Genomic DNA, 20000 nt, shown 5'->3' with positions numbered 1-20000 from the left:
TTACAGAAATACACCTACGCCGATGTTGTTATAGAAATACACCTACGCCGATGTTGTTATAGAAATACACCTACGCCGATGTTGTTACAGAAATACACCTACGCCGATGTTGTTATAGAAATACACCTACGCCGATGTTGTTATAGAAATACACCTACGCCGATGTTGTTATAGAAATACACCTACGCCGATGTTATAGAAATACACCTACGCCGATGTTATTATAGAAATACACCTACGCCGAAGTTGTTACAGAAATACACCTACGCCGATGTTGTTATAGAAATACACCTACGCCGAAGTTGTTACAGAAATACACCTACGCCGAAGTTGTTATAGAAATACACCTACGCCGATGTTGTTATAGAAATACACCTACGCCGATGTTGTTATAGAAATACACCTACGCCGATGTTGTTACAGAAATACACCTACGCCGATGTTGTTACAGAAATACACCTATGCCGTCGTTGTTACAGAAATACTCTCTACATTGTGGGGGTCGGGGGTCACCTTTCTCTCACAAACACACATCTTTATACCCCATGTGAATGACATGTATTACCAGTCATCTGCATGACTCATGACTGTGCTAGCCCACTGAGCTAAAGCCTAGCTCACTATCACCACCTCAGCTACACATACACAAGACTCAAAACACACAGCTCAAAACACACAACACACAGCTCAAAACACACAACACACAGCTCAAAACACACAACACGCAGCTCAACACACGCAGCTCAACACACGCAGCTCAACACACGCAGCTCAACACACGCAGCTCAACACACGCAGCTCAACACACGCAGCTCAAAACACACACAACACACAGCTCAAAACACACAGCTCAAACACACAGCTCAAAACACACAGCTCAAAACACACAGCTCAAAACACGCAGCTCAAAACACACAACACACAGCTCAAAACACGCAGCTCAACACACACAGGTCAACACACACAGGTCAACACACACAGCTCAAAAGACACAGCTCAAAACACGCAGGTCAACACACACAGCTCAAAAGACACAGCTCAAAACACGCAGGTCAACACACACAGCTCAAAACACACAGCTCAAAACACGCAGGTCAACACATGCAGGTCAACACACGCAGCTCAAAACACACACAACACACAGCTCAAAACACACAGCTCAAAACACACAGCTCAAAACACACAGCTCAAAACACACAGGTCAACACACACAGGTCAACACACACAGGTCAAAACACACAGGTCAAAACACACAACTCAAAACACGCAGGTCAACACACGCAGCTCAACACACAGCTCAAAACACGCACAACACACAGCTCAAAACACACACAACACACAGCTCAAAACACACACAACACACAGCTCAAAACACACACAACACACAGCTCAAAACAGACAACACACAGCTCAAAACAGACAACACACAGCTCAAGACACGCAGCTCAACACACACAGCTCAAAATACACAGCTCAACACACAAAACACAGTTCAAACATAGTTACATTACAGAAAGGAAGCAATGAAGGTTGTATAAGAAACCAGGATAACATTCTAAAATCCTTTTAGGGAAAACAACAGTCTGAGGTCAGAAAGGGTCAAATGTTAAAAAATACCATTGACTAAGCTAGAAAGAAAGACTTTGCTCTTTGGAGTGCTGTAGGCAATAATAGCTTTGGGATAATGCACTGTCAGAGTGACTAAGCTACCCCTGGGAAGCTACAGAAATTATAGATTAGGGCAGACATTTTGATTTATTGATTGGTTGTTTGGTGGGTTGCTTGATTTGCATGGACAAAGCTGCTGCAGACACAGATATAGGCTGCGTCCCAAAGGCACCCTATTCCTTACATAGTGCACAACTTTTGACAAGTTCCCTTTGGGCTCTGGTAAAAAGTAATGCATTTTATAAGGATATAATACACCCCTTGTATGCATCCTATATTCTCCATATAGAGCCTAAAGGGAAATTCTCATTTTATTACCAAACCCTCAACATCTGGTGTTGGGCCCTAGCCAGAATACAGGCACTTTGATGCTGCTGTGTGTGTGTGTGCATTGCTGTGTGTGTACACGCCTGTGTGTGTGCGTGTGTGTGTGTGTGTGTGTGTGTGTGTGTGTCTGGCAGCATCTGAAAGGCTCTTGTGAAGATGAATAGTAATAATAATGATGATGAGACAGTGTTCAGCACCTCTCTGTTGATGTATCCCTGAGCCAGCCCACACTCCCAGCCCCGCCAATAAAACCCAAGAGAGAGAGAATTGAGAATGCACACAGACACACATACATGCCGCACGAACACACACTCAGAGGAATGTCACGTGCCACCTTAATTGTGGACCAGCGAAGGGTGGATGGAATGATTAACACAGACACTGAAATCTTGAAGGCCAAGTGTTTCACCCCTCTTCTTCCCTTCTCTCTTTCTCTCACAGCCTTTCTTTTTCATATTGAGACTAGTCTGATTTCCTGGCTGTGGGACTGACTTGCATCTTCTTCTGGTTGACAACATCTGTAGGAGGTGTGTGTGTGTGTGAATGTGTGCGGACTGGACGTCCTGTTCCCCTTAAATCAGTCATCTCATTGTCTGCATAAAAAGACACATAGAAGAAACCTCAACAAATGCTTTTGGTGGTTAGTTTCAAAGCATCACAATAACAGTTTTTATTTATGTTAGCATTACGACTTCCATAGTGACTATTGTCATTGAAAGTTCGATGGCATCATGGCAGCCATTGAGATTCTAACTAAACTATAGTCGGCAGTCTGATCATTTTTTCCTCTCCCCTGGGGAATGAGTGTCAGGGCTTTCAGAAGGATCGGACCAATACGCAGCGTGATCGTAGTTCCACATCTTTTATTAAATCGTGGTCAGGACGTGACAGTACCCCCCCAAAGGTGCGGACTCCGACCGCACCTACAAAAACAACCCCCCCCCCCCCCTAAACAACAACCCCCCCCCCCCCCCCCCCAAAAAAAAACAAAACACAAAGGGAGGGTAGGGTGGGTGACTAATGTCTATGGCAGCGGCTCTGGTTCCGGGTGTAGTACCCCCACCGCCCGCTGATCCCCCTGCTTCTGTATGTCCAGAGGAACCAGACCATGGATCATCGCCGGAGGCTTCGGACCGCCAACCACCGCTGAAGACTCTGGGCTAAAGGCCGCCGCTGAAGACTCTGGGCTAAAGGCCGCCGCTGAAGACTCTGAGCTGCGGACTGCCGCTGAAGGCTCTGGGCTGCGGACCGCCGCTGAAGGCTCTGGGCTGCGGACCGCCGCTGAAGGCTCTGGGCTGCGGACCGCCGCTGGAGGCTCTGGGCTGCGGAGCGTCGCTGGAGGCTCCGGGCTGAGGAGCGTCGCTGGAGGCTCCGGTCTGAGGAGCGTCGCTGGAGGCTCCGGGCTGAGGAGCGTCGCTGGAGGCTCCGGACTGTAGGCCGTCGCTGGAGGCTCCGGACTGTAGGCCGTCTCAGTAGGCTCCGGACTGTAGGCCGTCTCAGTAGGCTCCGGATTGTAGGCCGTCTCAGTAGGCCGTCTCAGTAGGCTCCGGACTGTAGGCCGTCTCAGTAGGCTCTGGACTGAAAAACATCGCCGGAAGCTCCGGACGGGGAACTGTCGCCGGATGCTCCGGACGGGGAACTGTCGCCGGAAGCTCCGGACGGGGAACTGTCGCCGGAAGCTCCGGACGGGGAACTGTCGCCGGAAGCTCCGGACGGGGAACTGTCGCCGGAAGCTCTGGATGGGGAACTGTCGCCGGAATCCTGATGCGTTGTACTGGCATGGGTGGCGCCAGACTGGTAACACGCACCTCAGGGCGAGTGCGGGGAGCAGGAACAGGACACTCCGGAATGGGCATGCGCACTGGAGGTCTGATGCATGGGACTGGCATAGGAGGCGCCAGACTAATAACACGCACCTCAGGGCGAGTGCGAGGAGGAGGCACAGGACGTACTGGGCTCCGGAGGCGCACCGGAGGTCTGGAGCTTAGAGCTGGCACACCCCGTCCTGGCTGGGTGGTTATTTGAGCCAAGCAAGGGCGGAGCGCAGGCACAGGACGAACTGGGCTGTACTGATGAAAGGGGGGTACCGTGCGTAGAGCAGGCGCAGGATAACCTGGACCGAAGAGACGCACTGGCGACCAGATACGCTGAGCCGGCGCACTTCTTCCTGGCTGACGGCCAACTCTAGCACGGCAACGGTGAGGAGCTTGCACCGAGCGCACTGGGCTGTGAGTGTCGTCGTTCCTCCCTTGCTGTCTCCACCTGCTTCCATGGCAGGGTCTTGTCCCCTGCCATTACCTCCTCCCATGTCCAGGACATCCTCCATTCACTCCTTTCCCTGGCACAGGATCCCTGCTCCTCCTGGGCACGCTGCTTGGTCCTTTTCTGGTGGGTGATTCTGTCACGGCTGTTCGAAGGATCGGACCAATACACAGCGTGATCGTAGTTCCACATCTTTTATTAAATCGTGAAACTAATGCTATAAACAATAAACTTCAAATACAAAAAACAAGAAAGCCGTGATGCAGAGCAGGCATACACTACTCACAAAATTATTCAAAAACCAAGTGGGACAAACATCAACTTAAATATGGCCTCCAATTAGAGACAACGACAACCGGCTGCCTCTAATTGGAGGTCATGCCAAACAAAAACCAACCTAGAAATACTAAACTAGAAACTAAACATAGAAATACAAAAACGGACAAACATCCCCTGTCACGCCCTGACCTACTCTACCATAGAAAATAACAACTTACTATATTCAGGACGTGACAATGAGAACAAGAACAAATAAGATTAACTTTTTTTAAAGGAACCTGTAGATCTTTAAAAATGACAATAATAACATTGGAAGAGAGATTCTAGCTAAAGCTAAAACCACTAGCCTGCTAAACATCTGTAGTCTGTTGGTTCCAGAAGGTAAGTAGTGCTGTGTTGGTTTTAATAATGACCTGTTGTTCCACCTCATGACTCCCATCAGATTAGACCAAGTATCACCCTGTGTGTGTATGTGGTGTGTGCCAGATCAGCCAATGGTAGGCCAGCCGTGTGTGTGTGTGTGTGTGTGTGTGTGTGTGTCACATGCCATGTCTAATCCAGGCCATTACACAGTTCTAGTGCAGCTCCACAGAGGGCCCAATTAGAGTAGATTAGATGACATTATTAAGGGGATGCTGGCCACTCCCTACATGGGTGTTAAAGTGCAGAAGTGTGTGTGTGTGTCAGATGTGAGGCCAGCCGTGCGTGTGTGTGTATCACCCCACACAAGGCCAGCCCCAGATGTGTAATCAATGCCAGACATAGATACTTAGAGTTCATCAGTCTGTGTTCTCCTACATGAAGTTACTCTTAGTAGTAACAGTGACATAACTATTGTATGAAAACTACACAAACCATATGTTTGGTATAGTTTTTTGTATACAGCAGTTAGAATACAAACATGTAGAGCGTGTGTGTGTGTGTGTGTGTGTGTGTGTGTGTGTGTGTGTGTGTGTGTGTGACCTGCTTTCAGACGACATCTGATAACTGTGTATGTCAGATATATAGGCCATGCTAACCACTACCTCACACATAGAGGAAGTGAGAAAGAGGTGAGTTAAAAAATTATCTTATCTGTGACCTACAGTCTCTCTCAAAGTGTCTTACAGTTAATAAAAAAAGACCAGGAAGAGATGCGAAAGCCATATATAGTAGAAAGATGAAGAGGAGATGCACACAGATACAACATAGCTAACAGACACTGCAGTGGAACAACGGCGGTTCTTTATTCCATTGGACATCTAATCCCAACAACGCCTCATCCCATTGGACAGAGGAGCATTCTGAATATCAATCCTCAATCTCATTGGACATTTGTTAACCAACCTACCACTCAGTCTACAGCTGTACAAAGCAACTGTCTGATTTGATATGCAGGATAGTCAATATGTCACAGTCATTGACGAACCTGCACTTTACATCAGAAGAGAGTCATTTTGAGACATCAGAACTGCTCTGACACCAACAGAGCTGTTTTTGAACTTCCTTATTTTGATCGTCTTCAAGAGGTGAGTTTTTCATTTCTTGACGCTCGCCGGTTAGAAAATGGAGCATTTGGAGAACTTGCCTTGCGTTACTTTCATATCACAAACATCGCCTCAGAGCAGTTCTGTTTGATAAATCTGTTTAAGGGACATGGTAAACTGAGGTTCTTATACCTAGGTGATAATAGGATTTCTCAGATTACAGAGAACAGTTTGTTTGCCCTACACAGCTTGGAAACCCTAACGCTGAAAAATAACCCAGTCATAAACATCTGCATTCATCCACCTCACCTCCCTAAATGACATATATTTTGACTTTTCTCCTCCTCCTGGTGAGTCACAGACAAGTCGAAATCTGACCCATATATTTGGTGTCTTCCCTCAAGGACTGACTCACATGAATATCAGCTCCTGGAGTACTCTCAACATCACCATCGACAGCACCCCAAAACAAGACTTTGCCCTTCAGCTCACCACTCCATCTAATGTGATTTTCCAAGACTGCTGGAGACCATTCTTCCAGTCAGTTGTCTACCTCGAGACTATGACAGGATATCTCCTGTGTGGGTCTCACTTTGCTGCAAAGTACTTGAGTTCCAGTTTGAGTTCCAGTTGGTTTTCTCACCAGAGTTTGTGGACATGAGTGACCTGAACAGGCTTGTGCAGCTAAGGTGTCTGACGCTGATGAAAGTGGACCTCATCGTTCAGCCAGCACTGGGCATCATGTTCCACAATCTGACCAGACTGGAGAGCGTGAACCTTATTGAATGTAGGATCCTCACTCTGGAGGAGGAGCTGAGCAGAGACCTGAAGTCCCTAAGTGTGATTAAATGTCATGCTATAGAGGAGTTCAGCATAATGGACAGCTTTCCAGAGCCCCTCACCATCCTGAGGTTTATGGAGTTCTTTGGTCCTCACCTGCACTGCAGCTGTGATAATGCCTGGCTGGACAACTGGGCCAGGAGACAACAACATGTCCAGGTCATATTTTGGCTTGAGGGAGAGCTGGAGATGACATACAAAAATGAAAATGGTATCCAGAAGAAAATGGTATTCCGCAGGTACTCGGAGGCCCACTGTTCCCTGGATGTGAGTTTTGTCCTGTTCACCTGCACCTCCCTGGATCTGCTCCTCTTCATACTAGTGGTGCTGCTCCATCAGCTGGCTGGGGACTACCTGCTGGCCTTCTGCCACATTGCCCATAGTTGGCTAGAAGACGCGGTGCAGAGGCCCAACCCCAGAGGGCGCTACCACTATGATGCCTTTGTGTCATACAATGGTAGAGACGAGCGCTGGGTGCTGGAGCAGCTGCTGCCGGGCCTTCTGCAGAGGGAGCCTCCCTTCCTGTGTCTCTGTCTGCACAGTAGGGACTTCCAGCTGGGGAAGGAAATTGTGGACAACAGCACAGACAGCCTCTACGGCAGCCACCACACTCTGTGTCTGGTGAGTCGTCACTACCTGCGCAGTAACTGGTGCTCCTTGGAGCTGCAACTGGCCACCCGTCATCTGCTGGTGGAACACACAGGCATCCTTATCCTGGTCTTCCTGGAGGACATACCCCCCTAGGCAGCTGTCTGCCCACCACTGCCTGGCCAGGCTGGTCAGGACCTACCTGGACTGGCCCCAGGACCCGGCTCTGCAGCCAGCCTTCTGGGACTGCCTGTGGACCAAATTGGCCCCCCCTGAACCACTCCCTGCACAGTAACACAACACATAGATAGGAATACATGTCAACCTGTCTACCATGACAGGGGTATTCAATATTTATATACATAAACATTTTTGCTTTTGATGTTTTGTTCAGTACTATTATAATTTGTTTAATGTAATGTATACTCTATGACTTACCTAATACCAAACCTACTAACTAACTAGGGCCGAGATTTTTATGTTACCAACAAGTGCATTGCACAACCAACAATGCACCTTTTCAAGGGCAATATCCCAAACGTTCACAGCGATCACGTTCATGGTTAACTCTGCAGATGTAGGTTCAAGTAGAAATTGCCTATGTTAAGTGCTGTGTACTTGTTGAAAGTGCATCTGATTTGAATCCCGGCCTAGTTAACTACAGTGCCTTCAATAAGTATTCACACCCCTTGCCTTTTTCCACGTTTTGTTGTTTTACAGCCTGAATTTAAAATTGATTAAACTGAGATTTTGTGTCACTGGCCTACACACAATAGCGCATAATGTCAGTGTTATGTTATGAATTATGTTTACAAATGAATTAAAAATAAAAAGGTGAAATGTCTTGAGTCAATAAGTAATCAACTCATTTGTTATGGCAAGCCTCACTCTGTGAAATAATAGTGTTTAACATGATTTTTGAAGGACTACCTCATCTCTGTACTCCGCACATACAATTATCTGTAAGGTCCCTCAGTTGAGTAATCAATTTCAAACACAGGTTCAACTGTAAAGACCAGGGAGTTTTTCCAATGCCTCGCAAAGAAGGGCACATATTGGTAGAAGGGTAAAAATAAAAAAAGCAGACATTGAATATCCCTTTGAGCATGAAGTTATTAATTACACTTTGGATGTTGTATCAATACACACAGTCAATACAAAGATACAGGCGACCTTCCTAACTCAGTTGCCAGAGAGGAAGGAAACCGCTCAGAGATTTCACCATGAGCCCAATGGTGACTTTAAAACAGTTACAGAGTTTAATGGCTGTGATAGGAGAAAACTGAGGATGGCTCACCAACATTATAATTACTCCACAATACTAATCTAAATGACAGAGTGAAAAGACAGAGGCCTGTAAAGAATAAAAATGTAAAAGAACACGCATCCTGTTTGCAATAAGGCACTAAAGTAAAACTGCAAAAAATGTGGCAAAGAAATGAACTGTCCTGAATACAAAGCGTTATGTTTTAGAGCAAATCCAATACAACACATCACCGTGTACCACTCTTCATATTTCGTGGTGGCTGCATCATGTTAAGGGTATGCTTGTCATTGACAAGGACTAGGGAGTCTTTTTAAGGATAAAAATAAACTAATTAGGGCTAATCCTAGAGGAAAACCTGGTTGTGTGCTTTCCAACAGACACTGGGAGACAAATTCACCTTTCAGCGGGACAGTAACCTAAAACACAAGGCCAAATATACACTGGAGTTGCTTACCAAGACGACATTGAATGTTCCTGAGTGGCCTAGTTACAGTTTTTACTTACATCGTCTTGAAAATCTATGGCAAGACATGAAAATGCAATTATCTAGCAATTATCATCAACCAACTTGACAGAGCATGAAGCATTTTAAAAATAATAATATGTGAATATTGTACAATCCAGGTGTGTAAAGCTTTTAGACATACCCAGAAAGACTCCCAGCTGTAACCACTGCCAAAAGTGATGCTAATATGTATTGACTCAGGGGTGTGAATACCTATGTAAATTAGATATTTCTGTATTTCACATTTTCAATGAATTTGCTACATTTTCTAATAACATGTTTTCACTTTGTCATTATGGGTATTGTGTCTAGAAAAAATATATTTAATCAATTTCAGGCTGTAACAACAAAATGTGGAATAAGTCAAGGGGTGTGAATACTTTCTGAAGGCACTATAAAAACCCTTTTCAGACATGTGTAACGTGGTGACTTGAAAGCTCCTTGGCTACGGCATGGTTTTTTTTTCGTCTGAAAGATTACACTACGGCTTTTTAAATGCCGCCACGAAACCCGCCACAAAACCTGTTCTACGTTCGAAGCACCACTGAATGGGCATTTGAACTTGTCTGTAAAGCACTGCCGCTTCTGAAGCGGGACTAACACCCATCACTAGGCAACTAGAACTGTCAATCAAATGATCTGCACGCAGACCACTCTCTCATAGGAAAAGTACTTTTAAGTTTGTTAAATAAAATGTCTTACCAATACATTTAGTAGAAAGAAAACACATCTGTCTACCCTACCATAAAAAACTGCAGAAAAACAACACAACAGCACATCAATCAGCAACGTTTATAGTTGTCAGGGAAACAATACCGAACATTCTACTGTCTCAAAAGGTACAGACACTGCTGATGCAGCACTTTTTTAAATTGTCTGAAAGGTTATCAATTGTTGCTATTGACCCGTTACTATAGCGGCGTCCTATGTAAGAAAAGGGTATAAGTGTCTTGAAAATATAGAAGGCGCTAAATAAAATGCTGTACATGTGTTGACAATGCATCGGATTTAATCCGGTCTAATTAACTACAAGGGGTGTGAATACTTTCTAGCTATCTACATTATAGCTATGTATTAAAAACCAATAAACCAAATTAATATTTATATAAAAGGATCATATAGTCGTGCTGTATGAACTAGTCTCAGGATAAACCACTTTGAGATGGAAATACAAACCATTTATAATAAATATTAACTGAGAGTCACTCCCTACATGGGTCTCAAAACTCAGAAGTGTGTGTGTGTGTGTGTGTGTGTGTGTGTGTGTGTGTGCACGTGCCACAGTTCCTACTGAAATCAAATGCATTCATAGAGAATGAATGAATGAATTAATTTGATTTATCTAAAGCTTAGTATGAATCTCTGTGTCAAAATGTCACAGTGGACTAATTCGTTCTTCTGTGTTCTCTAAACCTTAACACAAAGTCACATGATGGATTAGTAACATAACGAATTCATGCATTAGCTTTCATTAGTTTAACACGTACTGAACAGGATTACAGGGGGACCTGATCCTAGATCAGCACTCCTGATCTGAGACGCCTCATACATACGGGAATCATGAGTGTCCTTGTAGCTTCTAAGCTCATCTCAGTATTAGACATGTTGCTTTAGGACAGCTGTCTGACAGTACTCTCTGTGTAATCCATTATGGGTGGTATTAGACATGTTGCTTTAGGACAGCTGTCTGACAGTACTCTCTGTGTAATCCATTATGGTGGTATTAGACATGTTGCTTTAGGACAGCTGTCTGACAGTACTCTCTGTGTAATCCATTATGGTGGTATTAAACATGTTGCTTTAGGACAGCTGTCTGACAGTACTCTCTGTGTAATCCATTATGGTGGTATTAGACATGTTGCTTTAGGACAGCTGTCTGACAGTACTCTCTGTGTAATCCATTATGGGTGGTATTAGACATGTTGCTTTAGGACAGCTGTCTGACAGTACTCTCTGTGTAATCCATTATGGTGGTATTAGACATGTTGCTTTAGGACAGCTGTCTGACAGTACTCTCTGTGTAATCCATTATGGTGGTATTAAACATGTTGCTTTAGGACAGCTGTCTGACAGTACTCTCTGTGTAATCCATTATGGTGGTATTAGACATGTTGCTTTAGGACAGCTGTCTGACAGTACTCTCTGTGTAATCCATTATGGTGGTATTAAACATGTTGCTTTAGGACAGCTGTCTGACAGTACTCTCTGTGTAATCCATTATGGTGGTATTAGACATGTTGCTTTAGGACAGCTGTCTGACAGTACTCTCTGTGTAATCCATTATGGTGGTATTAAACATGTTGCTTTAGGACAGCTGTCTGACAGTACTCTCTGTGTAATCCATTATGGTGGTATTAGACATGTTGCTTTAGGACAGCTGTCTGACAGTACTCTCTGTGTAATCCATTATGGTGGTATTAGACATGTTGCTTTAGGACAGCTGTCTGACAGTACTCTCTGTGTAATCCATTATGGTGGTATTAAACATGTTGCTTTAGGACAGCTGTCTGACAGTACTCTCTGTGTAATCCATTATGGTGGTATTAAACATGTTGCTTTAGGACAGCTGTCTGACAGTACTCTCTGTGTAATCCATTATGGTGGTATTAGACATGTTGCTTTAGGACAGCTGTCTGACAGTACTCTCTGTGTAATCCATTATGGTGGTATTAAACATGTTGCTTTAGGACAGCTGTCTGACAGTACTCTCTGTGTAATCCATTATGGTGGTGTATTACAGCAGTGGGGAGACATATCTGGGCTGTAGAGATCAGCTGTCAGGTAGGGAGACATCACAGGCAGATGAATGTGCTACAGACCATTTTCCATCTTGGGCAAATGACAGGGCAGCTCTGTCTAACCAACTATTTAATACTGTGCCAGGCCAGGCGAAGAAGCCAGGCATCAGACTTGCAAATGGAAGTGTGAGTGTGAGGGGGAAAGAATGTGTGTGTTTGTGTGTCTGTGTGTAATACCTTGTCTTGCATCTGACTTGCAAATAGCAGAGATTTGGACACGGCCCTTGTTTACGTTTGTGTGCTCTCCGTGGCTCGTTGATGCATGGCACATGCAGATGAGGTGAACTTGTTAAAATCCCAGATTGAGGCTTTGGGGAAAAGTTATCAACGCGATGTGTCAGCACTGCTCGGCCGTGTGTCAGCTCCCATTTATCAGACAACCTTGTTATTTATGTGTAGTTCAGTCTCGCTACTTCCCACCATGCAACAGGGATTGTTTGTGAGTGCAGCGGATAGAAAAAGCCAGATGCATAGTTTCTGTTAATTTTTTTCCCACCTATCAAGCCACTCTAATATATGAGGTTCTTTTTCAATGCCGTTCTGTCGGCTCTGGCCCTTGAAGGTGTATCTCTACTGACTCGCTAAGTTGCAACACATTCTTTGAATTCATAAAACCATGTGCTCTCTCTCGCTCTGTCTTTCTCTCTCTCTCTCTCTCTCTCTCTCTCTCTCTCTCTCTCTGTGTTTTCTCTCTCTCCATGCTCCATGTGCGCTGTCTGTCTGTCTGTCTAAACTCCACAGCCAGAACAGGAATGCAGTGTGAGAGTCTTTCACCACTTGTTGTGTAAACTCACACCAGGGTATCTCTTTCTCCATGTCTCTCGCTCAGTCTGTCAGCGTGCGTGTGGTTTGCCCTCTGTGCCAATTGTAGAATGACTTTACTAAAACTTTAATCTTTCGCTTAACCGCGTCGATGCTGTTGTTTCCAGACATTGTCTTGTTTGCGAGCGTAGGCTAAGCCTAGTTAGTTTTTCTTTTCTAAAACGTTTCTTCGAACTTCGATGCTGATGAGCAAAATGATGATTGTAGAGAAGAACTTGATGACAGTTGGAAAGAGAAGGAGGTTAAAAGTACAATTCTTAACAACATATAGCTACAATTGCAATTACATACCCATTACATATGGAGTAGAAATGAACAAGAGTGACCTTTTAACCTCGCCTAGCCGGTCCAAATGTTGCTATTTGTTCAATTTCCTGTATTACATTTGGTTGTCGTTGGCAAGGTTGACAACAATAGCTAAAACATTAGCAATATCCTTGCAACTAATGTTTTGTGGATTATGATAAGGTAAGAAATGTACAATGTCATTTGAGGCATTTCTTAGCAATGTTCTTCAAAAAACATGAAGAAATCGACATTTTAAATCTTAGGTTCAGGTTAATTATTGTGTTTAGGTTATCTCTTAGGTTTAGGTTAACTCTTGGGTTTAAGTTCATTCTTGAACTGAACCAGTTGTATAACTGGTGTATTCCGTCCCTTCCAAGAACATTGTAGCAAATTCTCCTTAATCTCTGTTGTCCTTATTCTATGTTGTCCTTCTCTGGAGGCCCACTTGTGTTAACATTACAGCTGAATGCTTTGTTGTCAGCTATCTGTCTGACCGACGTGGGGTTGAGAAACTCTGGACGACTATTCTGGTGTGTGTCAGCATTAAAATGAGACATGCATATGCAGCATCATCATTAGTGGGAGTCACAGAGGTGAAGTGGGAATGTGTCTTTGTGTGTGTGTCAGTTTGATGGTCAGTGAAATGAGAGTATGTCTGTGTCTGAGTGGGCAGATTGGCAGTGTGGGTTAAGTGTGGACGAACCGCTCGATAGCAAACAGGAAAAGGAAACTAAAGTAAGAGTAGAGTTGGTGTGTGTGTGTGTGCGTGCGTGTGTGTGTGTGTGTGTGTGTGTGTGTGTGTGTGTGTGTGGGGGGCTAGACCTGATTGCTACGCTGCACAACTCTCTCCTTTTTTAGATTCTCATCTGACACACAGCAGGGTTCCTCTCTCTCTCTTTCTCACTTTCTGTCCCTCTCTGATTCTTTCTTTCTCCCCCTCTCTCCTTCTCTTCTATCATGCCCTCTCTGTTTTATCCCCCCCCCCCCTCTCTCCTGCTGTCTTCAGTTTAATTTGTGCCTGTGAGAACCACCGCTGTACCTAAGCATCAGGAGAAAAGTCCTCCTTAATTGAAAAAAGTAATTAAACAAGCCATTAGTCAGTTGTTTATATATCTCCTTAGACAGTAGGTGATGCTTGTTGTTGTTCAGTCAGCGAGAAGAGAATCAACATGCCGCTGAAGTAGTGAAGTGTTAGTGACATGTGTGTGAAGACTATTGGAGAGTGTGTGTACATGCGTGTGTGTGAAGACTATTGGAGAGTGTGTGTACATGCGTGTGTGTGTGAAGACTATTGGAGAGTGTGTGTACATGCGTGTGTGTGAAGACTATTGGAGAGTGTGTGTACATGCGTGTGTGTGAAGACTATTGGCGAGTGTGTGTACATGCGTGTGTGTGTGAAGACTATTGGAGAGTGTGTGTACATGCGTGTGTGTGAAGACTATTGGAGAGTGTGTGTACATGCGTGTGTGTGGAAGACTATTGGCGAGTGTGTGTACATGCGTGTGTGTGAAGACTATTGGAGAGTGTGTGTACATGCGTGTGTGTGAAGACTATTGGAGAGTGTGTGTACATGCGTGTGTGTGTGAAGACTATTGGAGAGTGTGTGTACATGCGTGTGTGTGAAGACTATTGGAGAGTGTGTGTACATGCGTGTGTGTGAAGACTATTGGAGAGTGTGTGTACATGCGTGTGTGTGAAGACTATTGGAGAGTGTGTGTACATGCGTGTGTGTGAAGACTATTGGAGAGTGTGTGTACATGCGTGTGTGTGAAGACTATTGGAGAGTGTGTGTACATGCGTGTGTGTGTGTCAGAGACCAATAGTTATCAAAGGGGACTTTATGTTGTCTGCACAATTCTGAAAGAATCTCTGGACTCTGAACTCTATACCAGTGTTTCCCAAACTTTTCCTGGACTACCCCCGAGCCTCCTAGCCCCCAGCCTCCTAGCCCCCTAGCCTCCTAACCCCTGTTGTAGAAATTGTTACACAGAGACACTCAAAGTCAATCTTAAATGAAGCTGGAGAGGTCACAGTCAAACTTAGATGCATAAAGTACCTGTCTGAAGTGAACACTCACGGGGCAGTCCCTTTAGTTGTCTTATATACTGCAGACAAGTCATATTTGCATGATTTAGCTTATTTATAATTAATGAATCATTCATGTTTGTTTCATTCATGTGACGACCAATACTGGGTCATGCTTGTGACAGACCAGTACCTCACGAGGCTTCTTCTCTAAGCTGAGACCTTGAAACTGAGATATAATTTCTCTAAACAAGGTTCTGGGCGTACTGCCAAATTGCAGATACTGATAGTGAGGATTCGTTCAGTCAGTCACTTGCATGAACACAGAAATTGGTTATTAGAAAAGCACAAAAACAAAAATGTCCACCTTAGCCTCCTAACCCCATAGCCTCCTAGCCTCCTAACCCCCTAGCCTCTTAACCCCCTAACTCCCTAGCCTCCTAGCCTCCTAACCCCCTAGCCTCCTAACCCCCTAGCCTCTTAACCCCCTAACTCCCTAGCCTCCTAGCCTCCTAACCCCCTAGCCTCCTAACTCCCTAGCCTCCTAGCCTCCTAACCCCCTAGCCTCCTAACCCCCTAACCCCCTAGCCTTCCAGCCTCCTAACCTCCTAGCCTTCTAGCCTCCTAACCCCCTAGTCTCCTAGCCTCCTAACCTCTTAGCCCCTAACCTCCTAGCCTCCCAACACTCTAGCCTCCTAACCTCCTAGCCTCCTAGCCCCCTAACCTCCTAGCCTCCTAACCTCCTAGCCTCCTAACCTCCTAGCCCCCTAACCTCCTAGCCCCCTAACCCCCTAGCCTCCTAACCCCCTAGCCTCCCAACACTCTAGCCTCCTAACCCCCTAGCCTCCCAACATTCTAGACCCCTAGCCTCCTAGCCTCCTAGCCTCCTAGCCTTCTAGCCCCCTAACCTCCTAGCCTCCTAGACCCCTAGCCTCCTAGCCCCACTTCCTAGCCTGCTAACCCCTTAGCCTCCTGACCTCCTAGCCCCCTAGCCTCCTAGCCTCCTAGCCCCCTAACCTCCTAGCCTCCTAGCCCCCTAACCCCCCAGCCTCCTAGCCACCCCCCAGCCTCCTAACCCCCTAGCCTCCTAACCCCCTAGCCTCCTAACCCCCTAGCCTCCCAACACTCTAGCCTCCTAACCCCCTAGCCTCCTAACCCTCTAGCCCCCTAGCCCCCTTGCCTCCTAGCCCCCTAACCCCCTAGCCTTCCAGCCTCCTAACCTCCTAGCCTCCTAACCCCCTAGCCTCCTAGCCTCCTAACCTCTTAGCCCCTAACCTCCTAGCCTCCCAACACTCTAGCCTCCTAACCTCCTAGCCTCCTAGTCCCCTAACCTCCTAGCCTCCTAACCTCCTAGCCTCCTAACCTCCTAGCCCCCTAACCTCCTAGCCCCCTAACCCCCTAGCCTCCTAACCCCCTAGCCTCCCAACACTCTAGCCTCCTAACCCCCTAGCCTCCCAACACTCTAGACCCCTAGCCTCCTAGCCTCCTAGCCTTCTAGCCCCCTAACCTCCTAGCCTCCTAGACCCCTAGCCTCCTAGCCCCCTAACTTCCTAGCCTGCTAACCCCCTAGCCTCCTGACCTCCTAGCCCCCTAGCCTCCTAGCCTCCTAGCCCCCTAACCTCCTAGCCTCCTAGCCCCCTAACCCCCCAGCCTCCTAACCCCCTAGCCTCCTAACCCCCTAGCCTCCTAACCCCCTAGCCTCCCAACACTCTAGCCTCCTAACCCCCTAGCCTCCCAACACTCTAGCCTCCTAGACCCCTAGCCGTTCCACTTGATCTATTCCAGTACCGGCACACCTGATTAGTCAACTAATCCCCAAGCCATTGACTTGTTGAATCAGGTGTTTTAGTTCAGGGAGCGTATTCATAAAGTGTCTTTGAGCAGGAGCAGGACTCTAAATTACAACCAATATGTTGCTATGCAACCAGCAGTTTAACACTGGGAGCACTGTGCCACTATGAACAAAACTCTCCCAGATAGTGATTGTTGCAATGATAAGGCTTCGCTGTACCGTTGTTTCAGAGCCCTAGAGAAACTAGTGAGTGCAGATTCGTTAGCATCCTGGTTGCACCATTACTACAGCGAAAACTCCTTGCTTCTATCCCAACCAGGTCAAAAGATCTGACCCATATTACCGGCACAACATTTGTATCTTCTATAGCGGATCGCCGGGACCGCATTTTGACACACTTGCGTCGTTAACCATTTGATTACACTTTGTTCAGTCATGTTACCTTATAGGATAGCTAGCTAATAACCTGGTAAATTGACCAGTAAATTGTCACAAACGTGACATTTTTAAAGAGTTTTTTTTAAAGAGTTTGTAAAATGTTCAGTGTAATGCATCTCAATAGGAAAATAGTGATTTTACAGCATGTATAAACCTAATATTCCACACATGACTTTGTCATTTCAATGACGGGTATTCTTATCAACCAGGGGAGGCTGCTGAGGGGAGGACGGCTCATTATAATGTCTGGAACAGAGCAAATGGAATGGCATCAGACACATGGAAACCATATGTTTGATGTATTTGATACCATTCCACTGATTCCTCTCCAGCTATTACCACTAGCCCGTCCTCCCCAATTAAGGTGTCACCAACCTCCTGTGGTATCAACGTTTTAGCTTTTATAATAAACTGTGTTTACAGTGCTACATATTCGTTTCTAGGGCAACAGCATGTGCTTCAACAGTAGCTAGACTTCATTTAGACCCAGTACAGGCTGTATCTCAATCAATCAATATATTATTATTTTCTGCTGCTCCTAAATGTCATGCACCAGTGCTACCAATGAAAATGTCTTATTTTGAACCATGGTTGTAGCCTGTGGGCCGTAGGTATGAAACATCTCAGAGTGCTGATCTAGGGTCAGGTCCCCCCTGTCCATGTAATCTTATCTAAAATGCAAAACTGATCCTAAATCAGCACTTTTACTCTGAGACGCTTGATACACACGGCCCCGCAGGGCTACAACCAAACTGTGGAACGTCTTGGGGTCCTCGCGGAGAGGTTTAGAGGAATACTGCTCTATACTGTAAATGGAGAGGGAGACTAATGTATGTATTTATTGAACATTTTCAAGTGCAAGTTGCCAGATAGAATTGGAAAAAGCCCACCTGGTTGCCAGATAGAAATAGAAAAAGCCCACCTGGTTGTCAGATTGTGCATGTGTAGAACAACATGTCAGATAGTGAGATCAAAGTCAAGTGGTAGCCCTAGATCCGCTGATATACAGTAACCAGCATATGGTCCACCCATAACTAACATATGAATTCCCATCTCATTTGTTTTTTTTTACACACACACACTTGCGCACATACACACACAGACGCGCGCGCACACACACACACACACACACACACACACCCCCCCCCGCACACAGACGCGCACACATACACACACACACGTGCACACAGACGCGTGCACACACACACACAGATGCGCACACAGACGCGTGCACACACACACAGACGCACACACAGACGCGCGCACACACACACATACACGCACATACATACTCGTTGCTGCACTGTGGGAACTAGAAGCACAAGCCTTTCACTACACTTGCAATAACCACACACACAAACACACATAACCACACACACATAACCACACACACATAACCACACACACACATACATCACACACACACACACACACACACACACACACACACACACACACACACACACACACACACACACACACACACACACACACACACACACACACACACACACACACACACTAACACACACACAAACAGATGGCATAGGAATCACAGGATGTCATCAGCTGCAGGGTTTTAAGTGAACCATAGAAGTGCTCCAGGGGATTCCTTTAGAGTGTTATCTTCCAAACCACCTGTCCTCTGGTCTGTCTGTTTCTTCCTCAACCAGCTGATTGATACATGTCATATTGTGCGTGTGGAAGCATTTCAAACAGTTCTCAATGTTTCCTGAGCTCGTAGGTTGCATCATCTGCTGCATTTGTGTGTGTATCTCCTGTGTGTGTGTGTGTGTGTGTGTGTGTGTGTGTGTGTGTGTGTGTGTGTGTGTGTGTGTGTGTGTGTGTGTGTGTGTGTGTGTGTGTGTGTGTGTGTGTGTGTGTGTGTGTGTGTGTGTGTGTGTGTATCTCCTCTGTGTGTGTGTGTGTGTGTGTGTGTGTGTGTGTGTGTGTGTGTATCTGCTGCGTTTGTTTCATTTCATCACACTAACATTTCTGTTCTTTCATCTCCTTCTTTCAGATTGAACTGTGCTGCGTTGCTCCAGGCTCTGTTAGATACTGATTTACTCTCTCCTCTCTGACTAATGAGACCATGTTCCTCTCCATGTTCCTCTCCATTTCTCCTCTCTGACTAATGAGACCATGTTCCTCTCCATTTCTCCTCTCCATTTCTCCTCTCTGACTAATGAGACCATGTTCCTCTCCATGTTCCTCTCCATTTCTCCCCTCTGACTAATGAGACCATGTTCCTCTCCATGTTTCTCTCCATTTCTCCCCTCTGACTAATGAGACCATGTGCCTCTCCATTTCTCCCCTCTGACTAATGAGACCATGTTCCTCTCCATTTCTCCCCTCTGACTAATGAGACCATGTGCCTCTCCATGTTCCTCTCCATTTCTCCCCTCTGACTAATGAGACCATGTTCCTCTCCATTTCTCCTCTCTGACTAATGAGACCATGTTCCTCTTCATTTTCCTCTCCATTTCTCCCCTCTGACTAATGAGACCATGTTCCTCTCCATGTTCCTCTCCATTTCTCCTCTCTGACTAATGAGACCATGTTCCTCTCCATGTTCCTCTCCATTTCTCCTCTCTGACTAATGAGACCATGTTCCTCTCCATTTCTCCTCTCCATT

At 45.8% G+C, this 20000-nt stretch overlaps 1 protein-coding gene and 1 pseudogene across 3 annotated transcripts in view; both read left to right on the top strand.

Annotated features, from left to right (window-relative positions):
- LOC106562656 (cell migration inducing hyaluronidase 1) overlaps positions 1 to 20000 on the top strand; it is a 138579-nt gene that overhangs the window by 36324 nt on the left and 82255 nt on the right. The window lies entirely within an intron of this gene.
- LOC106562646 (toll-like receptor 13) lies at positions 6177 to 8298 on the top strand (annotated as a pseudogene).

Source organism: Salmo salar, chromosome 11, assembly GCF_965601325.2.
Source record: "Salmo salar chromosome 11, fSalSal1, whole genome shotgun sequence".
NCBI lineage: Eukaryota > Metazoa > Chordata > Actinopteri > Salmoniformes > Salmonidae > Salmo > Salmo salar.
The sequence above is the reverse complement of the archived record's forward strand: the minus strand, read 5'-3'. Positions and strand labels throughout refer to the sequence as shown.